At 39.4% G+C, this 22,500-nt stretch overlaps 1 protein-coding gene across 4 annotated transcripts in view; it reads right to left on the reverse strand.

The window, feature by feature from the left end:
- LOC138970624 (uncharacterized) overlaps positions 1–22,500 on the reverse strand; it is a 425,184-nt gene that overhangs the window by 66,780 nt on the left and 335,904 nt on the right. The window lies entirely within an intron of this gene.

A 22,500-nucleotide genomic window follows, 5' to 3' on the forward strand; every position in this document is an offset into this window, starting at 1 on the left:
CACACGCACACACACACAGACACACGCACACACACACACACACACACACACACACACACACACACACACACACACACACACACACATCTAGACCTGTTCAATTCAACAGTTTCAAAGATCTAGCTTGAAAACATTTCGATAATTGACCTCATTTTGAAATTTAACGAGTCACCAAGACTTGGGCTATGCCTCGAAATGATCAAACTCTAAAAATATGGATATTTTAAATATTTAAGCAAGTGGTTGCGTTCTTTTACCGAACTGCAAGCTCACTGTGACCTTGTTATTTGACGTGGGTCAATCAGACCCGCACCATGTTCTGGGACTATGAAGACCTTAGGTCACAGTGCACAGTTCAAATCTACAAATACAATTACATACGTAGTAGAAAACTCAACATTTAAGTTTGCTCGTGTACTGCCGGCCAAACTCTCTTACAAAGACCTTCTTGATTTAAGGAGGAAGGGGAAGGAAAGGGGGAGGGGGCGGCGGTTGTCACGATGAAGTAACTTGGTGACGAACACCTGGTCAAGAAAGACTCCGTTTATTGCCAGACGACTTGATTACATTTTGGTTAGCTCCGGTATTTTTGATTTGAACTTTGATTGTGGCATGGTCAGTGTTCCTTTTTGAGACCATAGAGGGTGCCTGGTTCGATTGAAAGTAAGTGAGATTGTAAGAGGCAAAGGTTATTGGAAGTTTAATAATTTGATGTTGGGAGATATTGATTATGTTAATGAAATGAATTTTTTTATTGAAGGATTTTGTAGCGAAGAATTGGATTGTCAACGGGATCGGAAAATGTTAAAAGTTAAAATAAGAGAGTTTACCATTAATTATAGCAAAAATAAACAGTGTCAAAGGAGATATGAAGTTGCAGATTTGTGTAAGAAACTGAATGATTTAGACGTTTACTTGAGTAAGAATTCTCACTGTAATGACACCTAAGCAAAGTGTGAACACGTAAACATGCAACTTGAGTTAATGGAAATAAAAATGGCACAAGCCGCTCAGGTTAGAGCTCGCGCTAAATGGGTCGAGGAAGGGGAGAAAAACACAAAATATTTCTTGAGTTTGGAAAAAGCACGCGCAAATGCAAATGTTATGGATCGCGTGAAAGATGATGAAGGGCGAGTGTGTACAGATCAAAAACAAATACACAGTGTGCAAAAAAAATATTTTATGAATTTGTATACAAAGAAAATAGATATAGTAGATAATGTTGGTAATGTGGACGATTTTTTGCAAGGCTGCAGCGTTCCTTCTCTTTCCGACGAAGATAAGAACAGCTGCGAGGGTTCTCTAACTGCTTGCACGATTTAATGACATGGATCGAGAAAGGAACACTCTGTGGGGTGCCTTTCTCAAATTGCCACGAAAAGCGCATGTGCTTGTACGGGCTATTTTCTGCTGACCGAGCTTAACACGGGAAATACGTTTTCCTCCATGTCTGGCTGGCATGCGAGAGGTGATATTTTGATACAGGGGTTCCACGTGCGTGATTGTGCTTGCTTGGCGAAATCAACTGGGGCTACAGTCAGTGAGCGATTTTCGCGACGAGAGGTCGCGTCTCTTTTCGCTCCGTGCAGCCCACTGTTAACCGTTGTTTTTTGTGTGTTTTTTGTGTGAGTGTTGGACTGACACTAGCTTTTTGGATACGCTAGTGCTCTGGATATACAGGCCTGGAGTTTCACCCAGGTTTATTCTCTCTGTGCACTGTTTTTCCTGGCCCCATGCACTAATTCCGTCCAAAGTGCTGTGGTCTGTCTCCGGTGGTATTTGTGTGTGTGTGTGTGTGTATGTGTGCCTGTTGTGGGCCTATTGTTGCTGGTGTTTCTTCATCTTCATCTTCTCTACAAACTGAACGTGAGTTGATTTTATTTGAATTGCTCTGTGTTCTACGCGTGTTGTGCTTCAACCATGGCGACCGGTTCTGCGGCGTCACAGAACCAAGACAGGGGTACACCCCCAGTGTTTATACCTTGTAAAAACCTGCCCGCCGTGCAGGACTCTGACTCACAGTTCTCAGTGTTTATACCTTGTAAAAACCTGCCCGCCGTGCAGGACTCTGACTCACAGTTCTCAGTGCGCGAATTATGTGCAGCGGGTGAAAAAACTTGCGGTTATGGTACGGTCATAGGCGCCCAACGCATTGGGGGTCTATGGCGCGTATACCCAAAAAACAATCAAGCTCGCATCGAGCTTCTGTTGAAAGGTATTCAACTACGAGGTCTTACCGTCTCCCCTTTTGACAAAAATCCCTTTATCGTACGATCCGCAGACGGTGACGAGGAAGTTAAGACCACCAAACTCATTATCGGCAACATCCCCATCAGTTACAGCAACGATGAGATCGAAAAGAAAGTGGTCCAGATGGGTTGTAAACCTCAATCCAAACTAATGATGGAAAAGGACAGGGATGAGAGGGGGGGACTAACAAGATGGCTCACGGGGAGAAGATTTGTCTATATCCAAAATCCCTGACCAGCCCCTCCCCACCAAGATAAACATTGGCTCGGCGACAGCTTCTCTGTACCACAGAGAACAAAAATTCTCTCCAGAACACACCACTTGTTCTCGATGCCTCGTCAAGGGGCATTACGCTTCCTCGTGCCCCGAGGAAGTTGTCTGCAAGACCTGCCGTCGTACCGGCCACAAGAGTGGCCACCCCTCCTGCTCCCTCCTACGTGACGTCAGGGAGGCTCAGGCACCTGCTTCGGAGCAGCTCCCCGCGGAAGTGTCCCCGTCTGAAGACTCTGCTGAAGACGGCGCCAGCGCGGCAGCGACCCAGTTCTCTACCCCTGAAACACCATCGTCTCGTCCCACGCGTGCAATCAAGCAGTCGAAACTTGCCTTTCACAGGTCCCAGTCCTGCCCGAGAGAAAAGCGCCCGCTTAGCTCCCCTGTGGACAACGATGCAGCCAAGGCTGCTAGACGGGATGACCTACCCCTTGGCCCGACTACATCATCTCTCGAGGAGCAGTGTGACGTTGCAGCCGAGATCACCTAGCCCCTGGCTGGCGCCAACTGGACGGATTTTGGAGGAAACGACCTGGCTACGCTCTATGGACTCTGATTTTTGAATACGACTCGACTGAAATCAATGTTGATATGTCATCATGGATGATTTAAAGATAACAAGTATTAATATTCATGGACTGAGAAATACGACAAAGAGGAAGACTTTTTTTCGATATTTAAAGAAACTATCGTTCGATATCATTTGTGTGCAGGAATCATATGTACATGAAACCGATATTACAGTTTGGGAAAAAGAATGGGGAGGTCAAATGTTTTATTGTTGTGGTACAAAACACAGTATGGGACAAATCATTTTTATTAAAAAGAGTTTTCAGTATCCTGTGACGTGTATTTATCGAAATAGCAGGATTTTGACGGTACGAATTTCTCTGCAGAATGAGGACGTTTGTATCTCGAATGTATATGCTCCAACGATTGGTAAAGACAAATATCATTTTTTTGAAAAGTTGGAAAAGCACATTCAGTCGCTGAATATGTTGAACTACATAGTGTGTGGAGATTTTAACTGCGTAATTGATAATGAAGAAGACATTATTAGTGGAGAAAAACATAATGTGGGGGATGTTAATCGCTTTAAAAAGTTCTTGGAAAATAGTGAGTTAAATGATATGTGGAGGTTATTCTGGCCACAGGAAAGGGAATTTACGTGGTCAAGAAAAAATCCTTTCATTGCTCGCAGATTGGATTACATTTTGTGTTTCCGACTCTGTGCTAAATAATATTAGAGACTGTAATATATGTTCCGTTGCACAATCCGACCATAGGTCGGTTAACATAACATATAAATTATGTTCATTTCAGCGTGGTCCATCATATTGGAAATTTAATGATAGTTTGTTAAAGGATCATATCTTTGTTGATGAATTGAATCTGATGTTGGAAGAATTTGAGATACAAGATGAAATAAGGGAGGATCACGTAAAATGGGACTTGTGTAAGATTAAAATAAGAGAATTTTGTATTCGGTACAGTAAGGAAAAAAATAGATGTAAGTTTAATAGACATGGGGAATTGTTGGAAAATTTGAATAGGATTGACAAAGCCCTTGTTTTAGATCAAGATAATAACGAATTGTTGATGGAAAAAGATAAAGTAAAAGCTGAACTGGAAATTTATTCAATACAGGAAGCTAAGGGAGCCCAAACTAGGTCCCGAATTAAATTTATTGAAGAAGGAGAAAAAAAATACAAAGTATTTTCTCAATATGGAAAAAACACACTCGAACGCGAAAATTATGGATCGTCTTGCTAAAGCAGATGGTCAGGTGATAACAAATCAGGATGATATTTTGACTGAACAAGTCCAGTTTTTTAGAAGGAGATACGAAAAAAATATTGAGTTTGATGAAAGTTTGGTTGAACAGTTTTTGGATGGTGTTGAAGTCCCTCAATTAACAGAACAGCAGAAGACTGGAATTGATAGTCCGATCAATTTAACAGAATTGTCGACATCCTTAAAAAATATGAAAAACGGTTCCTCCCCTGGATGTGATGGTATTACAACCTCCTTTATGAAGTTCTTCTGGTGTAAAATAAAACACATGGTATTGAACTCCTTTCATGCATCTTTTTTAAAGGGAGAATTAACCGTCACACAAAAACGGGCAATAATGATATTAATTCATAAGGGTAAACAGTTACCAAGGGACGACCTTAATAATTGGCGACCGATTTCACTATTAAACACTGATTATAAAATATTGGCGAAGACTCTTTCAGTTCGCCTATCTAAAGTCATTTTAGATATTATTGGTGAAGATCAGTATGGTTTTTTGAAGGGTCGAACCATTAGTTCAGCGATCCGGCAAATAGACGATTTAGTGTCGTATGTAAACGAATATAATAGACCTGGGTTCCTTGTAGCACTGGACTATAAAGCTGCATTTGACACGATTTCCAAAGAGTATATTGTGTATGCTTTTAAACGATTTAACTTTGGTGCCGTCTTTGTAAGATGGGTAGAGATTCTATTGTATAAATCGGAAAGTTGTATCAATTTTATGGGCTGGTTATCGGAATGTATTGAATTGAACGCAGGTATCAGACAGGGCTGTTCTTTTTCACCGATGGCCTTCATCCTTGCATTAGAATTGTTGGCCTTGAAAATTCGAAATGATGGTTCAATTAAGGGTCTGCCTCTGCCAAAAGAAACTAATGATAATTATGATATGTTCTTTAAGATATTATTATATGCTGATGATGTGACCCTATTTCTGAACGATATGGATGAGTTAAAAAACGCATTAACCCTTGTTACCTATTTTTCCAAATTCTCTGGTTTGGCAATGAATAGACAAAAAACTGAAATCATGGCCTTGGGCAGTAATAAATATGGTAATGAAAATGAGTGCGGGTTAAGGTGGACTACAAAAGTGAAGATTTTGGGAATTTATTTCAGTAGCTCCTCATCGGTCTCTGAGATTGAAGAAAACTGGACAAGCCGTATTGAAAATATACGACGCAACATTGTAAAATGGTTTAAACGAAATTGTAGTATCATGGGGAAAATATGCATAGTGAAATCTCTTTTGTTATCGCAGATTATTTATCCGTTGCAAGCACTGGTAATACCCGAAAAGGTATTGACTGAGATAAATACTATGTTTTACAGATTTATTTGGAAAAAACGATTTTCAAACACTAAGGCATTTGAGAAAGTTAAAAGAAAAGTGATGTGTCAAGAGTTTCCTGATGGGGGTTTAAAAATGATTGATGTCATTGATATGCAGTCCTCTTGTTTGTTGTCCTGGGCGGCAAATTTATTGAACGAAAAGCAGGAAAGATGGAAACAGATACCGATACATATGTTTTCGAAGCTTGGTGAAAGGTTGTGTTGCTTCCAATCTAACACCACGGTAAAAATTTTTAAAGGATTGGGATTAATTAAAAATGTATTTTGGAAACAAGTTTTAATTTGTTGGTTGAAAAATAAGGACATGATTCAGAGAGCAGTAGGTGGAGACATGTTATTAAGTGATACGTGTTTATGGAACAGCAAGGATATAATCTATTGCGGCCAAACCCTGTTTTTTAGCGACTGGATTAAAGCAGGCGTTTGTCGAGTAAAGGATGTATATGTTGGTAATGAGATTGTGCCCTTTAATATTATGCAGCAGAAGGTTGGATGTAAGCCCACAAGATTCTTTGAATATAGGGTGATTTGTACAGCAGTTAAAGCAGCAACACTACGCTCTGCAAATGGAAATGTATGTGGATTCAACGATTTAAAGAACCTGAGTAAGCCTTGTCAATTTCGCAAATTAATTATAAAGGAAAAATATGTGGAGCCGGTTGTAGTTAAATTTTGGGAACATAAATTTGATTTCAGGCCGGGAAAAGAGCAATGGTTAATGGTAAACAAAGTAGCCACTGAAACAAGATTGCGAATGTTGCATTGGAAAATATTGCACAATATTTACCCCACAAATATTTTATTGTATAAAATAGGCATTTCCGTGAGTAATTGCTGTACTCACTGTGAGAACGAAATTGATTATATTGAACATTTTTTTTACTTTTGCCCGAAAATTATGTCCATTTGGAAATGTGTTGAGGATAAAGTGAATTGTAAATATAATATGATTATTAAAATTACCGTAAAGGAAGTTTTTTTGGGCGTATTTGAAAATTCACAAAGTACCAAGGCACTAATAAGTTATGTGAATTATTTGATTGTGATAGCCAAAATGTGTGTTGGTATTTATAGATATGGCTCCCCTCTGGATATTGTATGCATTTTTGAGAGGGAATTGTTATATAGAAAAGTTGCTTAAAATACATTTAGATATAGTAATGTTAATGTTATAGTAAAAACATTACTTAAAAAAAATTAAAAAAAATAAAAAAATCAATGATGAAGGATGCTCCCCGCCAACAACAACAAAACAAAAACAAAAAAAAAGGGCAAAAAAGAAAGGGTTGAAGCAGCCTGCATGCAACTGAGATTTAAAAAAAAAAGAAAAAAAAAAAAGAGAAAAAAAAAAAAAAGAAAAAAAAAACCTGGGGCTACGAGGTACTGTGACTGAACTGGATACGGGACACGTGGAGTCACGTGATGTTTTCAAGGTTGTTTGGGGAAGACATGAAAGGACACTTGAACACATGGCAGCGACAGAGAAGGATCGTTCTTCCTCCATCCTAAAGTTAGATGGTCTTCTACACGTGGTGATATATTATTGTATGTCAACGTGCCGTTCTGCAAGTACAGTAGGGCTTTAAGAACTACGAAGTAGAGGACACTTTTCGCTGTTTTACCTGTGCTGACGACAAGGTTGTCAGGTTTTGATTCTTGGCTGAGCGGGGGAGTTTTCCTACGCATAAAGTAATTCAGCGCAAGAAGGGGATGGCGGTATTTTCGTCGACGGGCGGAAGCCATTCAAAAGGGAGCGGATTCGCTTAAAGGAGAGCTACTTACATTAGGCTGTTGAGGTAATAAATCATTATCCCCGAGTACGCAGTAGGAGGGTCCAGCAGACTTTAATTGTGTGTCTGTCTGTCTGTCTGTCTGGACTTAACAGCTTATTGCTGGGAAACTACTGGGCGCAGTTCGTTCAAAAGTTGATACACTAACTTGATAATAGGTCCGATTGATCGTATTAAAACTTCATAATGTTACCTGGGACCTAAATGCGAAATAATCCACTAAAACGACTCTTACCGGTGGGCGGATTTTCCGGTGGGATAGAACAGCTGTTCGGTTGAGAGAACTGCCAGCCAGCCAGCGACACGCTTTGCGTGCGTGCCACTTCGCGTGCTGAACGAGAAAGTTAGGAGTCTAGGCAGGTTTCAATCAATCAATCAATCAATGACGCTTATATCGCGCATATTCCGTGGGTACAGTTCTAGGCGCTCTGCAGTGATGCCGTGTGAGATGAAATTTTATACGGCCAGTAGATTGCAGCCATTTCGGCGCATATTTACCTTTCACGGCCTATTATTCCAAGTCACACGGGTATAGGTAGACAATTATTAACTGTGCCTAAGCAATTTTGCCAGGAAAGACCCTTTTGTCAATCGTGGGATCTTTAACGTGCACACCCAATGTAGTGTACACGGGGGGAGGGTTCAGACACCGAAGAGAGTCTGCACACAAAGTTGACTCTGAAATAAATTTCCGCCGAACCTGGGATCGAACTCACGCTGACAGCGGCCAACTGAATACAAATCCAGCGCGCTACCAACTGAGCTATATCCCCGCCCCACAGTATTGTGTTCGGCAATTTACTATTTACACACTCAAATTCTACAAAATAAATGTTGGCACACAATTCAAAGGACATGTTTTTCCAACAAAGTGAGTTTGTTACAACTAAAAACAGTAATTGTTTTTATAGTCCTGGTCCTTATTTATATCTAAAAACCAGGCGCAAAGCGGCATACCCTGAAAACGCAAAAAAAGCAATACGGTCATCCTATGCATGCATATAGCTCATATAGCCAAAACCGTTGAAGATAGAAAGACATTTATTGAACAAAAAATATGCCCCACATCATTCTTAACAAGTTTTGTTCTTGTATGTATATCAAAATATTGATTCTCAAATGAATGGTTTGAAAAAATACGACTTCCGGCAGACCTAGACCGTTTTGAAGGAAAAAAACCGTCTTTTTTTTCAAACCATTCCATGGCCATCAATATTTTCATATACATGTAAGACCAAAACGTGTTAAGACTGGTGTTGTGCATCTAGTTTGTTCAATAAATGTCTTTCTATCTTCAATGGTTTTGGCTAGATGAGGTAACAAGAGAAGGATATGGTCATTGGAATTACGTCAACATTTCGAGCATTGTCACAGATGAAACATTTACTGCAGGGTGCTCCTGATTAACAAACCGAGCAAAACTGAAAATTATTGAAGAGAAGACATGTCTGAACAGTTTATAAAGAGACAAGTTTGCAATCATTTGTAAACACCATTATTGTATGGAGGAGTAACTGTTCCCCTACCCCCTAAGAAGGTATTTCTGTCCGTCAACCACGTGAGCGATCGCCACAAATCGAGGCATCACTCGCATTTCAGTTTGGACACACCGGCTGATTGCAAATGCACAGTACGTGTTTCGACACTGAAACGTGACGATTGAGCGTCAAAATAGTTTCTTAAAACAGTCGAAAATGGAGTTAAATGTGACTTCAACACTCAGTGGCGATCGCTAGAGTGGCGATTGTTACTAGACGGACACTAGAAAACCTCAGAAAATGTAATTACTTTGCGATTTTTTTAACTGAAAAACTGTTGCGGTCTTTTTCTGTCGAGCGCGAGCGTCAACGTAAAACAACGTGAGGTCACTTCCTCCCCAAACGGTTAGTTTTTGAATGAAAAGAAAAATGTGGCGATCGTTACATTGTTTAGACGGACTGGATCGCAACTTTGAAACTCGGGTCACCGTGCGTCGATCAAGGGCAAATTGACCTCGGCAACATTATAACTCACTTCAAGGGTGCACAAACTTGTATTTACAGTATACAAAATTAGGTAAACTTGTGTTTTTGTCCTGTGAAATCACAATTAGTTTCGATGCTCTTGATATCGCTATGCGGACGGACAGATCCGAATCCCCATACATTTTTTTTGCGGAGCTAGTATAAGTTAGAATTTGTGTTATGGATATCGATTGTTGTTGAAAAACAATCATTTCAATGTGTTCTGGCACTCTCAACCACCACAGCATTGATACTTGTGCATGTGTGTGTTGGAATTTAGTTCTTTGTTTAGTGATGCTGTGGCAAAAGTAAATTCATCCGTCCGTATTTTGACGATCGCCACCATTCACACGCACATAAATAAACACATTATCAAAAATTTCAACTTTTATTTTCAAAAAAGTATTTAAACAACAACTAGTTTGCATGTTAATACAACAAATACAGCAGATTCTCACAGATATGGATTTAAAAGACTAAGCAAATCTGAGACTATCAAAATGGCCTAATACCATGAAACCTGCCTCTAGGCTTTTGAGTTCACTGGCAAAATTGTCAGAATTGGTGGCTTGGTGGAAAGCACGTCCGCCTATGGCCAAATTGATCCGGGTTCGATTCCCGGCATGGGCGGTCTTTTTTTTTCTTTCTTTTTTAATTCTTGTTTACTATTGTTTATTATGAACGTTTTAATGTTTTATTGGCTCACGTAAGTGTAGCCTATGCGATGCTAACTTGTGTCTGTCTGTGCGTGCGTGCGTATGTATGTGTGTATGTCTGTGGTAGAAACTTTAACATTTTTGGCTAAACACCGAAATACTCATTTCACGTGGTTAATTTTCAAGCACCATCTTCAAATTATTGAAGCAATGATCAACATTGTGTCGGCATGTGTGTAGTTAAAGCGTGTATCCAAAGAAAACGGGTGGTGGGGGGTTTTGAAGGGGTACAAGCAGTTGACTGGTTTGTGTCGTGTTTGGTATGTAGACGGCAGGTCAGGTGTCAAGATCAGGTCAGGGGTCGCGCGAAGGATTGTGGTCCAGTTCTCACCTCGCCGATTCGCCGGGGAAGACGATTAACATGTTGTTCGGTTTCTAAGCTCCAGAAAAGTAAATAAAGAAGATACCAAAGGGAGATTTCCTACAATTTGATCTGCACAGCGTGTTTCCAATGTCCACGCGAGGAAGAGCTGTCGAAAGCGCGGCAGTCAGTGTCGATCTTGCAGCCGTATCCCGGTAAGTTCAGAGACAGATCTAGTGTCTTCCACTCTGATAACGTGTCACCTACTGTTAATCCGTTTTGTTTTAATTTCTTTTTATTTCAGCAGACACGGATGTCAAACACAGTGCTAGGCAGTTACCTCTAGTGAAATGAGTTGATCTAAAGTGCCTGTATTGTTTGGATGTCTTTGCTCGTGGTTCGATTTATGTGAATTTCAAGACTTGCAGTAGAGTCTCAAGTTAAGTTTACTCTGCCCGAAAAAAACTGTCCACCATTTACTTGAACATGCAGATATAAGGAAACGGAATGAATCTGTTCTCAAAGTCAAAATGATCACGATTTTTTCCTCAGATTCAAAACATGCACTGTCATGGTTTTGTCTGTACAATTTAGTAAGTCTTAAGTACTTTGCAACAACTTCCTTGAACGTGAAAGACAGTTTTTGAATGCTAGATCTGTATCGCGTTTCATTCCAGACTCGATTCTCTCTTTGATTGTAGATCTACTGTTTGCTGTTTACGCACTATCATATGATTCGCTATGTAACGTTTGGTAAGCTTACCTTGCAACAGCTTTCTTGTCTTTGTTGGCATTTCTGGCTGTGTTGACCGTCAGAATTATTTTAAGAACCAGGCTGCTGCAGTCGACATGTTTCGCATATTGTAGGGTTACCATGCTGCATAGGTAAAGTGGCTTGTATAACCTGACTATTCTGTTTCAAAACACTGTTTATATTTGTGTAGGTTGTAGTCATCATAACTAATCGCATTTTGCCATTTGTTTCAGAAAGGAGGTTAACCTACAACAAGATCGACGCTATGTCAGATATATGCCTCAGCCACATGAAGACTTCCGAATTTAGATCTACTCGGCATGGTGACAAGTCTTGATGAAAAGTATAGGACTGAGGACAGCAGTGGAAAAAGTGCCCACATGGCAGGTACCTAACCCATTACCCTAGTCATTTTATGTTTGCCTTCTTTTGAAAATTATACATGGAGTTGATATGATGCGTTAGTTTTAACTGTGTGCGTGTGTGTGTGTGTGTGTGTGTGTCAGTGTGTGTGTGTTTGTGTGTGTGTGTGTTACGGAGTGAGTGAGTTTGTGTTATGTTACTGTTTGTTGATTTCTTACGGGAGCCTTGAAGGCTTCGCCTCTTGTTTTACTCTAATAATTTGTTTAATTGTAAAAAATAAATAAATTTTTTTTTTAATCCACGTGCACAAGACAAAAACTTTCATTTCATACTGGGGGAGCGAGCGAGCCAGTCTGAAGAGTACTCGGGTCCAGCGCGAACGTTTTTTATTTAACGCTGTTGACGAGTCTGTGTTTGTGGAATGGAATACTCTCTGTTGTTCTGTCCAAGTTAGCGCATAATTTGCTCTTTGTGACGCTAAAATAATAATCTGTATATGTTTTTTGCAGATATGGAGAGAAGGAAGGAAAATAGCTGATTTGTTGTTTTAAAAGTTCGTTTGTGCAGGCCCACGTGCTCTATGAAATATAGAAGAGTGACATGTTTAAAGGTGGAGTGTGAAGGGTAGCGTGGAATGTTTAGTGCACCGATGCTTTTTGTTGCAGCCTTCTTACCTACTTATCCTTGCGGGAGTGCGGTGTTGCGGGTATGCTGTAACCGGAACATCCGTATGCTGTAACCTGGTAACCTGGTGATTGGCTGTTGCTGTCGTCGTCCTACCACTTTACACTTACCATTGCTGGTAACTACGGGGAGGACCTTCAGCGACTGAGTGAGGCGCCTGATATCTCCACTAATTCCTGCTTCGTTTCCACGCCAGCCGGCACTTCATTCAACGGAACGGAGCAGTTCTGGAGATAGACTATTTACGGGTCGCCCACTCAGTGGCAAAAAGCTATGTGCACCATGTTTATTGCACCCTTCTTACCACCAAGTCATCTGTTATGTCTGTGATTTTATTTGAGTGGTGACAACGTGGGGTGTGTGACACGTCCTGCATAACTCGCGCTTTTTGGCAGATCAGTAACTTTTCTATCTATACACGGGATCAGCGTGTTATTATCATTTTCTAAACTTACTGTCATTTTTTGTCAGTGACCTATTTTTACGTTTTGAACGTAAAACATCTTTTGGAGTGAAGTCTCGAGGGAGGTGGCGAGATAGTATATAAACAGGCGTCTGAAACTTATACTTTTGTTGATTCTATCGTTGTTGTATGACTGCGAGAGTGGATGGTGTGGTTAGTTAGTTAGCAGTAACTAACCGTTCACAATCACCTTTTGTAATATATTGAAACGTGACACTGCTAATGAACTGTTACACGCACTAAAACAAATGAAAAATGGTTCTTCGCCAGGTTCTGATGGCATTACAATTGAATTTATTAAAGTATTTTTGTCTCGAGTGAGTATATTTATATCACGTTCTTTTTTAGCAGCATTTGATAATGGTAGTTTGTCTGTGTCTCAAAATATGCTGTCATTGTGTTAATTCATAAAGGTAAAAACCTTCCGAGAGATGAATTTAAATAATTGGCGTCCAATTTCGCTGACAAACATTGACTATAAATTACTGGCGAAGTATCTGGCTCTACGCATGAACAAAGTTGTACATAATGTGATTAATCCTGATCAGGTTGGATATATTAAAGGGAGGCAAGTTTCATCTTTGTTAAGATTGATTGATGACGTCATAGATCAAATGAATGTGCAAGATAAACCAGGTCTTTTGGTTACCATTGACATGTTTCATGCATTTGATTGTATTTCAAAAGACTTTATGATAAATGTTTTTTTTAAAAATGTGGGTTTGGCTCGGTGTAACAGGCCATTTTGACACATAGTCAGTTTTGACCGCGAGGTCATTCTGGGCTAGCCACTTTTGACCCCCCACCAGTCAGTTTTGACACCCCCCTTCAAACTTTAAGAATAAGTACGTTAGAACCTTTTAAAACGAAATATATGTATGTGTGCACAAAATCTGTTGGACAAATGATCTAAAAAATAAAAATTTAAAACAACAATTCTAAATAAAAAAAAGGTTTTGACGCTTCCTTTGAAACTTAAAAAATAAGAACACTAGGACCTTTTAAAACGAAATGTACGCATAAATGAATGCATCTATGCATCTCCACAAGTCATTTTTGACCCCCCCCCCCCCCCCTTCAAACTTCAAGAATAAGTACTTTAGGACCTTTTAAAACGAATTAAATGTAAATGTGGACAATACTTGGTGGAAAATGATATTGAAAAAAAAACTTTTTTTGGAAACAAAACAAACTGTTGACGTTTCCCTAAAAACTTCAAGAAAAAACTACATTAGGACTTCAGATGACGAAATGTATGCATATTAGTCTGTCGGCCAGTGACCACTTGGGTCAACCCGACGGGGTTGGGGTTGCTACCACACTGTTTTGACAGATTTTAACGATAGTATTCTAAATCTAGAGTCTTGGGGCTTTTCGTTATACCGCTTTTGAGAAAAACGTGGTTTTGTGTGCGTATTTTCCTTCTTTGTGCTTACTATTCCCGTTTAGAGGGTTGGGTTCATTGAGCGGGCATAGAAGTTGAACCGCTTATCTGACATTCTTTAACGGCATATCATTGGAAAGGCAAGGTAATTTTGACGTCAATTAAAATGACGTCACGTTGTTCGTATTTATGTAGTGATGACGTATTTTTGTTTCTTTAAAATATCAATACCAGCAAAGTCGCCGCTTTGGGCGTTTCATTTAAATCATTTGAAAATATGCAAGACATAAAAAACAACTATACAGTTTTAATCGCAAGTAAGTAAAACATGTTATAGTGCATCTTAATAGGGGAAGGGCCCCTAATATGGACCACTTTTTGTTTCACGCTGCTAACTAGCTTGTTTTTTTGCAAAGCTGTTTCATTCTGTGTTTGGTAGTTTCTCTCTTTCGTAAATATTGAAGAATAATTAGAGAGAACTAGCTTTTACAGTGATTTGCTAAAAATAAAATACAGAAAACAATCACAACTGGTCCATATTAGGCGCCTGGGCGCTTACTATGGACCAGTGATGAGACCTTCGAGAATCACTGTAAAAAGCCCTGTTTTCTTCAAAATAACATGATACAACTTGCAACTTACCATGCAAGTCAGCCTAATTGAAATATGCTTCAGATTTACAGGTTTGGATTCGACGAGAACTGTATTTGAAACACAAGAGGAAACTGTTTAAAACAATATTTAATATTTTTGCCAGCAAAAAGACCCATGAGTCCGCCCTTGAGCAAAGCACGCCACCAGTCAATGACAGACCCACTGTCTGTATCACCTTCCACCCCCACACCGTCCCCATCTGCAGGATCATACGATCCAACTGGCACATCCTGGCCAAGAGCGCGAAGTTTGCCGACACCTTCAAGAAAGGTTCTCTCTTTGCATACAAAAGAGACCGCAATTTGCGTGACATGCTGGTTCATTCATCCCTTCGTCCGGGTCCATCCATCTCGGGTACCGTCTCCTGTGCCAAACCTAATTGTAAGGCCTGCCCCTTCCTCAGTGTAGCAACACTCGTGCAGGGTCCGAAAGGATCCTTCACAGTGCGTCGGTCGTTCACCTGTCAGAACACTAACGTGATATGAGGTGTGGGGCTTGTGCCATGCTGTACATTGGCGAGACATACGAGACTCGGCTCGGAGAACATCTGGCAGACATAGCGCACCACCGCACTACATTTTTGTGCAGACGGTCACTCTGCCGCTGATGTCCAGGCGCTCTGCCTATGGCAAGGCACTGGTGATGACTTTGAACGCAAACGCCGGGAGTCGAACCTCATCAGCAAGCTTGGCACACTTCGTCCCGATGGCATCAACATCATGCCATGATTCCCTTCATCATGACCCTGTATATATGCGCGCGCGCGCGTGTGTGTGTGTGTGTGTGTGTGTGTGTGTGTGTGTGTGCGTGTGCATACTGTGTAAATGTGGTTGTGTGTGTGTGTGTATGCATGCATGTATGTGTGTGTGTGAGTATGTGTGTGTAAGTCCACAGTCGGCACCTTTGCTAACCCATCAATTTTTTTATTTTTATTTTACTTTTCAATTTGTTATTTGTGTCCGAACTCCCCCCCGTGTACACTACATTGGGTGTGCACGTTAAAGATCCCACGATTGACAAAAGGGTCTTTCCTGGCAAAATTGCTATGGCACAGTTAATAATTGTCTACCTATACCCGTGTGACTTAGAATAATAGGCCGTGAAAGGTAAATATGCGCCGAAATGGCTGCAATTACTGGCCGTATAAAATTTCATCTCACACGGCATCACTGCTGAGCGCCTAGAACTGTACCCACGGAATATGCGCGATATAAGCCTCATTGATTGATTGATTATCATTTGTTTAGTGTAGGTATTATTGACACTCTCTCTCTCTCTCTCTCTCTCTCTCTCTCTCTCTCTCTCTCTCTCTCTCTCTCTCTCTCTCTCTCTCTCTTTTTCAACTTCAGGCCCTCCAAGCGTTATTATTCTGATTTGTTTCGTTTTGGTTTCATTTTTCATTGCTCATTTTTCTTTTTGGTTTGTCTCCCTTTCCCCCTTCCTTTGCGCTTGGAGGACATCATCGCCATCTTTGATAAGTCGTTTTGATATTTTGTATTGTTGTTTTCATTTTTTTTTTAACCTGTTGAAGACCTTTAGGTCGAAACGTTGTTCATTGTCATTTGTTTGTATATTTCGTTGCGAGTCCAGTGTATTAGGTATTTCTCTTTGTTTAATCACGTAAAGAAGTATAATTTTTTGAAATCTCGAGGGCTAGTTATAAGTCATTTTCAGCAAGCTTCTTGAGAATGACTGAAACCGTCCTTTATCTTTTCTTTTCTTCTATTTGTTGAAGGTGGTCCATATTAGGGAACACAGAGATACTTCGAGTTTTTGCTATAATTTTTTGTTTGTGACAGAAACTCGGGGCCAACACTGCTAAAGTGTAGCGAATACAGCCTTAGCTGTCCTATAATGCAATTGTTGTGTGTTTATAGCTTTGTCTTTGGAGAGAAATTGGTCCATTTTAAGCGTCAGATTTAGAGTGAACGAAGCTAAAAGTGTGAAAAAAACAAAAGGGAGAAAAAAAAACCGAACGGTTTTGTGCGTCCACAACTTTTTCGACATGTGCAAGTTATCAAGAGAGGATGCATTCAGCGAATAAAACTAGTCTGGGCGCTCTGGCACCATTAGTTTGTCAGAACGAAAGGTGGTCCATATCCATATTATTAGGAGGCCCTTCCGCTATAATTTGCACGTGTACATGTGACGTCACAAACATACACACCTTCTTAATCTTGACTGCACTGGTGCTTTGGAAGGTCTGCTAAAAGTTCATCTCGGGAAATCAATATTTCAGCAATGGTTGTCGACATTTTATCCCAAAAAACACCTAATGTTTAGATTGTGAGTTATTAGGGGAAATTCTTTGGGACGAATACAATTTTCCCTCATTCTTTTACTCCTTTCTTCTGTTCAGCAATGTGCTTTTTGGAAGCACACATGCCGAATGCAAATGATCAGAGGTACCTTATACTGGAATCTTCTAAATAAAAATAAAAAAAATAATTCCAAAATTAACTATCCAACTTGTTCGGAGTTTTTCGAACATTTCACTAAACTACAAGAGTGTGATGAAAATGAAATGGATGATAGTAATGAACCCTTAAACGAAGCAAGTAATGAATTTCTTAATGCGCCTTTTACAAAGGAGGAAGTTATCAAATGTATAGACAAGCTGAAAAACAATAAGGCATGCGGTCAGGATAAAATAATTAATGAGTATTTAAAAGCGTCACATGATCGAATGATTGATATTTATGTATTGTTGTTTAATGTTGTTTTGCAGTCAGGAAAGGTTCCAACACAATGGGCTGTAGGTGAAATTATTCCATTGTACAAAAATAAAGGCTCCCAAGCTGACCCCACAAATTATAGAGGAATTACTATACTCAGTTGCTTCGGAAAACTTTTCAGTGCAATTTTAAATGCTAGGTTATCACATTTTTTGGAGAGTAATAATAAATTAGGTCAAGAACAAACAGGTTTCCGCACAGGTTTTTCAACACTAGACCATGTTTGGCTTCACGTAAGTGTAGCCTATGCGATCGTAACTTTGTCTGTCTGTGCGTGTGTGTGTGTGTGTGTGTGCGTGTGTTTGTGCGTGTGTATGTCTGTGGTAGAAACTCCAACATTTGAAGACGTCACATTACATTGACGTCACATTATGACGTAAGAGGGTTAGACGTCACGCGAAGGAAGTACTGAAAGTCTCGGTCATTATTATTTTGAGCGGGCCGAGACTCTGTTGGCAGTCGTGTCCCTGTAAGTAGGCTACATGCAGACAGACAGATCTAGATCTAGTGTCTCGCTTTCTTGCACAGTTTCACCTATGCTCTTTCTCTGTGTGTGGGTGTGTGTGTGTGTGTGTGTGTGTGTGTGTGTGTGTGTGTGTGTGTGTGTGTGTGTATGTGTGACGGAGTGATTGAGTTTGTGTTACTGTTTGTCGATTTCTTACGTGAGCCTTGATGGCTTCGCCTCTTGTTTTACTTTGCATTGTATATTAAATTTTTTTCTCAACAAAAAGAAGCGACTGTGTTGTGCATTTGTAGACTATGAAAAAGCGTTTAATAAAGTTCGCCGTGCATTTTTATGGGAGAAATTAGTTAGTTCTGATGTTAATGGGAAGTTTTTAACAAGAAGAGCAAACGCTCGATCGAGTCACTTTCGCAGTTCTGAATATTATATGAGGCATCAGATGGACAGGAAGAAATTGCTATTCACAACACAATGCATACCTGAAGAATGAGATTGCATGGATCGAGCAACAAAATATTTACCTTGGCATTAAAAATACTCTCATTAATCTCACATAAACAAACCCCATCAATAACTTAATTCACATAAACTAGCATCATTAATTTTTTTTCGAAGCAATCATATTAACAGTAGACACACTAACATTTGTTACTCTTAGAGCTGTGTCACTTTTATAGTTTACGAGAAAAGCCCAACGTTAAGTTGTGTGTTGACGAACAGGAAAGGCTAGTTATCTCCCCTGTGTTTCCGATAACGTTTGTAAAAAGCTACAGATGTAAATAATTTGATGTAAAGAATAATCCTATAAAGTTTGAATCAAATCCGATGAATAGTTTCAGAGATATGATATTTCAATTTTTTTCCTTCAAGACATACCTGTGACCTTGAAAAAGGTCAAAGGTCACCAAAGCAGACGTCAAAGTGTAGAGGTCACTGGGAGTCACGTTCACATAAAATTTGAGCCCGGTCACTTTTATAGTTTCCGAGAAAAGCCCAACGTTAAGTTGTGTGTTGCCGAACAGAAAAGGCTAGTTATCTCCCTTGTTTTTCTGATAACGTTCGTAAAAGGCTACAGATGTAAATACTTTGATGTAAAGAATAATCCTACAAAGTTTCAATCACATCCGATGAACTTTGTCAAAGATATAAAATGTCTAATTTTTCCTTTGACGCTGACCTGTGACCTTGAAAAAGGTCAAAGGTCAACGAAACCATCGTTAAAGTGTAGAGGTCATTGGAGGTCACGACTAAACAAAATATGAGCCCGATCGCTTTGATAGTTTCCGAGAAAAGTCCAACGTTAAGGTGGTGTCTACGGCCGGCCGGCCGGACGGCCGGCCGGACGGCCGGCCGGACAGACTAACACTGACCGATTACATAGAGTCACTTTTTCTCAAGTGACTCAAAAACTGTAAGAAATATGTACGAAAATGCCAAGTCTTGCGTTAAAGTTAATAGCGAGTGTTCTGGATATTTTCCCAGTTTGTGTGGAGTTAGACAAGGGGAAAACTTGTCACCGCTGTTTTTTGCTCTATTTTTAAATGATCTAAAGCCTTTTCTGTTGGAAAACAGTAATGGTTTACAATCTATGTCAAGAGAGGCTATTGTGGTTGGAATGGATGATACTGATGTAAATGCTTTGTTTCAAATGTTTTTATTACTGTATGCGGATGATACTGTGATCTGCTCAGAGTCTGAAAAAAACCTGCAAGAATGTTTAAACAAAATGCACGAATACTGTTTAAAATGGCGTCTAAATATTAATGTAAACAAAACGAAAGTTATAGTTTTTTCCTCCCGCAGTGGGGCACTGCGGTTATGAAATTAAAGGCCCCTCCTGTTTTTGGAACCGCAGGAGCTTTCTAGTTTGCTGTTAGGTAGATTTTTGGTTCATCTTTCCTGTCATGCTCTCTTTTTCTTCATGAATTCTTTTCTTTTTTCTGCCTTCTTGCTCATTCACCTGTATTTTTTCCAAAAATCTCTTCTCTTGCCGCTTGTCTCGTGATTCATGTATAGTTTAATCTGTTAGTGTTCTGATGTAAGTCCAGCAGTAGATAGGTTAAGCCTATTTTAACATACTGGAAACTGGTAATCTTCCAGTAGGTATTAATTTGGTTTTACTAAAGCCTGCTGGGACACAAGTAATGGGTTAGTGCATTTGTAAACAGGAATCGCTTGACAAGTGGCCCCCTTCATCCCCCCCTTCCTCGTCCTGATATGGCTCTACGTAGTCGGCTGGACGTTAAGCAACAAATAAATAAATAAATAAATATAGTTTTTTCCAGAGGTAAAATTAGAAATAAACCATTGTTTACGTATAATGGCAATTTAATCGAAGTAGTGTTTGATGTAATGTACTTGGGCCTTAAAATTAATTATAATAATAAATTTTCAGTCGCACAGAAGAATCTATATGATCGTGCCTCAAGGGCAATGTTTGTTCTCTTGCGTACTTGTAGACAATTGTCACTGCCTGTGGACATACAAGTTGACCTGTTCGATAAAATGATTGCTCCAATCTTATTATATGGATGTGAGGTATGGGGTTTTGGTTCCTGTGAACTTGCTACTAAACTTCAATTGCGTTTTTATAAAATTGTTTTCAAACTAAGAAAATCAACTCCAAATGCTATGATATTTGGTGAACTTGGAAGATATCCACTAGATGTTAATATGAAATGTAGAATGCTTTGCTATTGGTATAAACTGATTAGTCCTATTCATAAAAATAAATTTTCAAGTATTGTGTATTGCTTTACTTATAAATTGTATATCAACAAGATGATTGAATCTAATTATTTATGTTTTATTGAAAAAAACCTTAAATGAAATTGGTCTCTCTGGCCTTTGGACTTTTCAAGAAAATGTTCGATACTCAAGCGCATGGTTTAAAACGAAAGTAAAAAGAAGCTTGTATGACCAGTATATCCATAAATGGTTTACAGAAATTGGAAAAAAAAAAATTTTTTTGGAATTATCGAATGTTTAAAGATATTTTTGCATGTGAAGACTATGTCACACACCTGCCATATCAGCAATGTGTTTCAATGATGAAGTTTAGAACATTAAATAACAATTTGCCTGTACAGAAAGAACGTTATCTTAACATCCCGAGGTCAGAAAGAACTTGCACCAAATGTGTATCACAAGATATAGGTGATGAATTCCATTATTTATTTGTCTGTGATTTTTTCAAAGAAGAAAGAGCTGAGTTGTTACCACCTTACTATTGGAAAAAACTTAATGCACTTAATTTAAAAAGTTGTTTGCTACTAGGAAAAAGAAATTGCTAAAGAATATCTTGGACTTTATTAATAGAATTTGTAACAGTTTTTCATAATTTTTTTAATTTTTTTCATTTACTATATTAGTATATATTATGATTGTATTGATTGTATTTATTGTTCAAAATGCCCCCAGGGGTTATGGACTAATAAAACTTGAACTTGAACTTGTTATTTAAGTGAGATACAATGACAAATGATTCAAGTGATGACGTGTTTCAACGCTATTGTCACACCACAGCCAGTTTATTTTGATGTTCCCCCAGGTTTGTTCCTTCGTAAGTAAGTTGACGTGAAGGTTTAAAATGTATAATATACACACAAAGGTGTGAATCAAGTTATTTCACAATCGTCATGCAGTCAGTGTGTGCAGAAGCAGTTCTTTGGAAATCAGTGGATAGCGAGTCTAAAAATAATACTGTGAGTGATGACAGTTGTTATGGTTTTTCTGTGGCATATTTACACGAGTATACATAATTAGGAAGGGTCGGAGCTTTCTTTCTTTCTTTATTTGGTGTTTAACGTCGTTTTCAACCACGAAGGTTATATCGCGACGAGGGAAAGGGGGGAGATGGGATAGGGGAAAGGGGGGAGATGGGATAGAGCCACTTGTAAAGTGTTTCTTGTTCACAAAAGCACTAATCAAAAAATTGCTCCAGGGGCTTGCAACGTAGTACAATATATGACCTTACTGGGAGAATGCAAGTTTCCAGTACAAAGGACTAAACATTTCTTACATACTGCTTGACTAAAATCTTTACAAACATTGACTATATTCTATACAAGAACCACTTAACAAGGGTAATAAGTGAAGAATTTTATGGGTGAGAAAAGGAAAGTAAAAGGACTTTGGGGAGGCAGAAATAGAGAAGAAACAAGAAAAAGATCCTAATTAGGTTCACGGCATCGAGAGTGATGCGACCTTCTCTCAGAAGTTAGTAGAGAAGGCTCCCCCATCCACCACCCGGGGGACGCGCCTCTACGCCAATTAGGGGGCGCGAGGAGGGTCGGAGCTGAAGGGGCGTGTCATCAGACACACGTTCTTAGAACAACAGAGAAGAAACCAACATCAAAGACGCCAAAAGTCTATTTCTTTTAGCTATATATCACTCATCTCCGAAAAAAAACCCAGCCCTGAAATAGTGTTTTCAGTACAATTTACCATCTTACAGGCATACTAATGATCTCATCAAAACAAAGTTTGGCTTATAATCTTAGATTTGACCAGGCTTT

The sequence above is a fragment of the Littorina saxatilis genome, linkage group LG7 (assembly GCF_037325665.1).
Source record: "Littorina saxatilis isolate snail1 linkage group LG7, US_GU_Lsax_2.0, whole genome shotgun sequence".
Classification (NCBI taxonomy): domain Eukaryota; kingdom Metazoa; phylum Mollusca; class Gastropoda; order Littorinimorpha; family Littorinidae; genus Littorina; species Littorina saxatilis.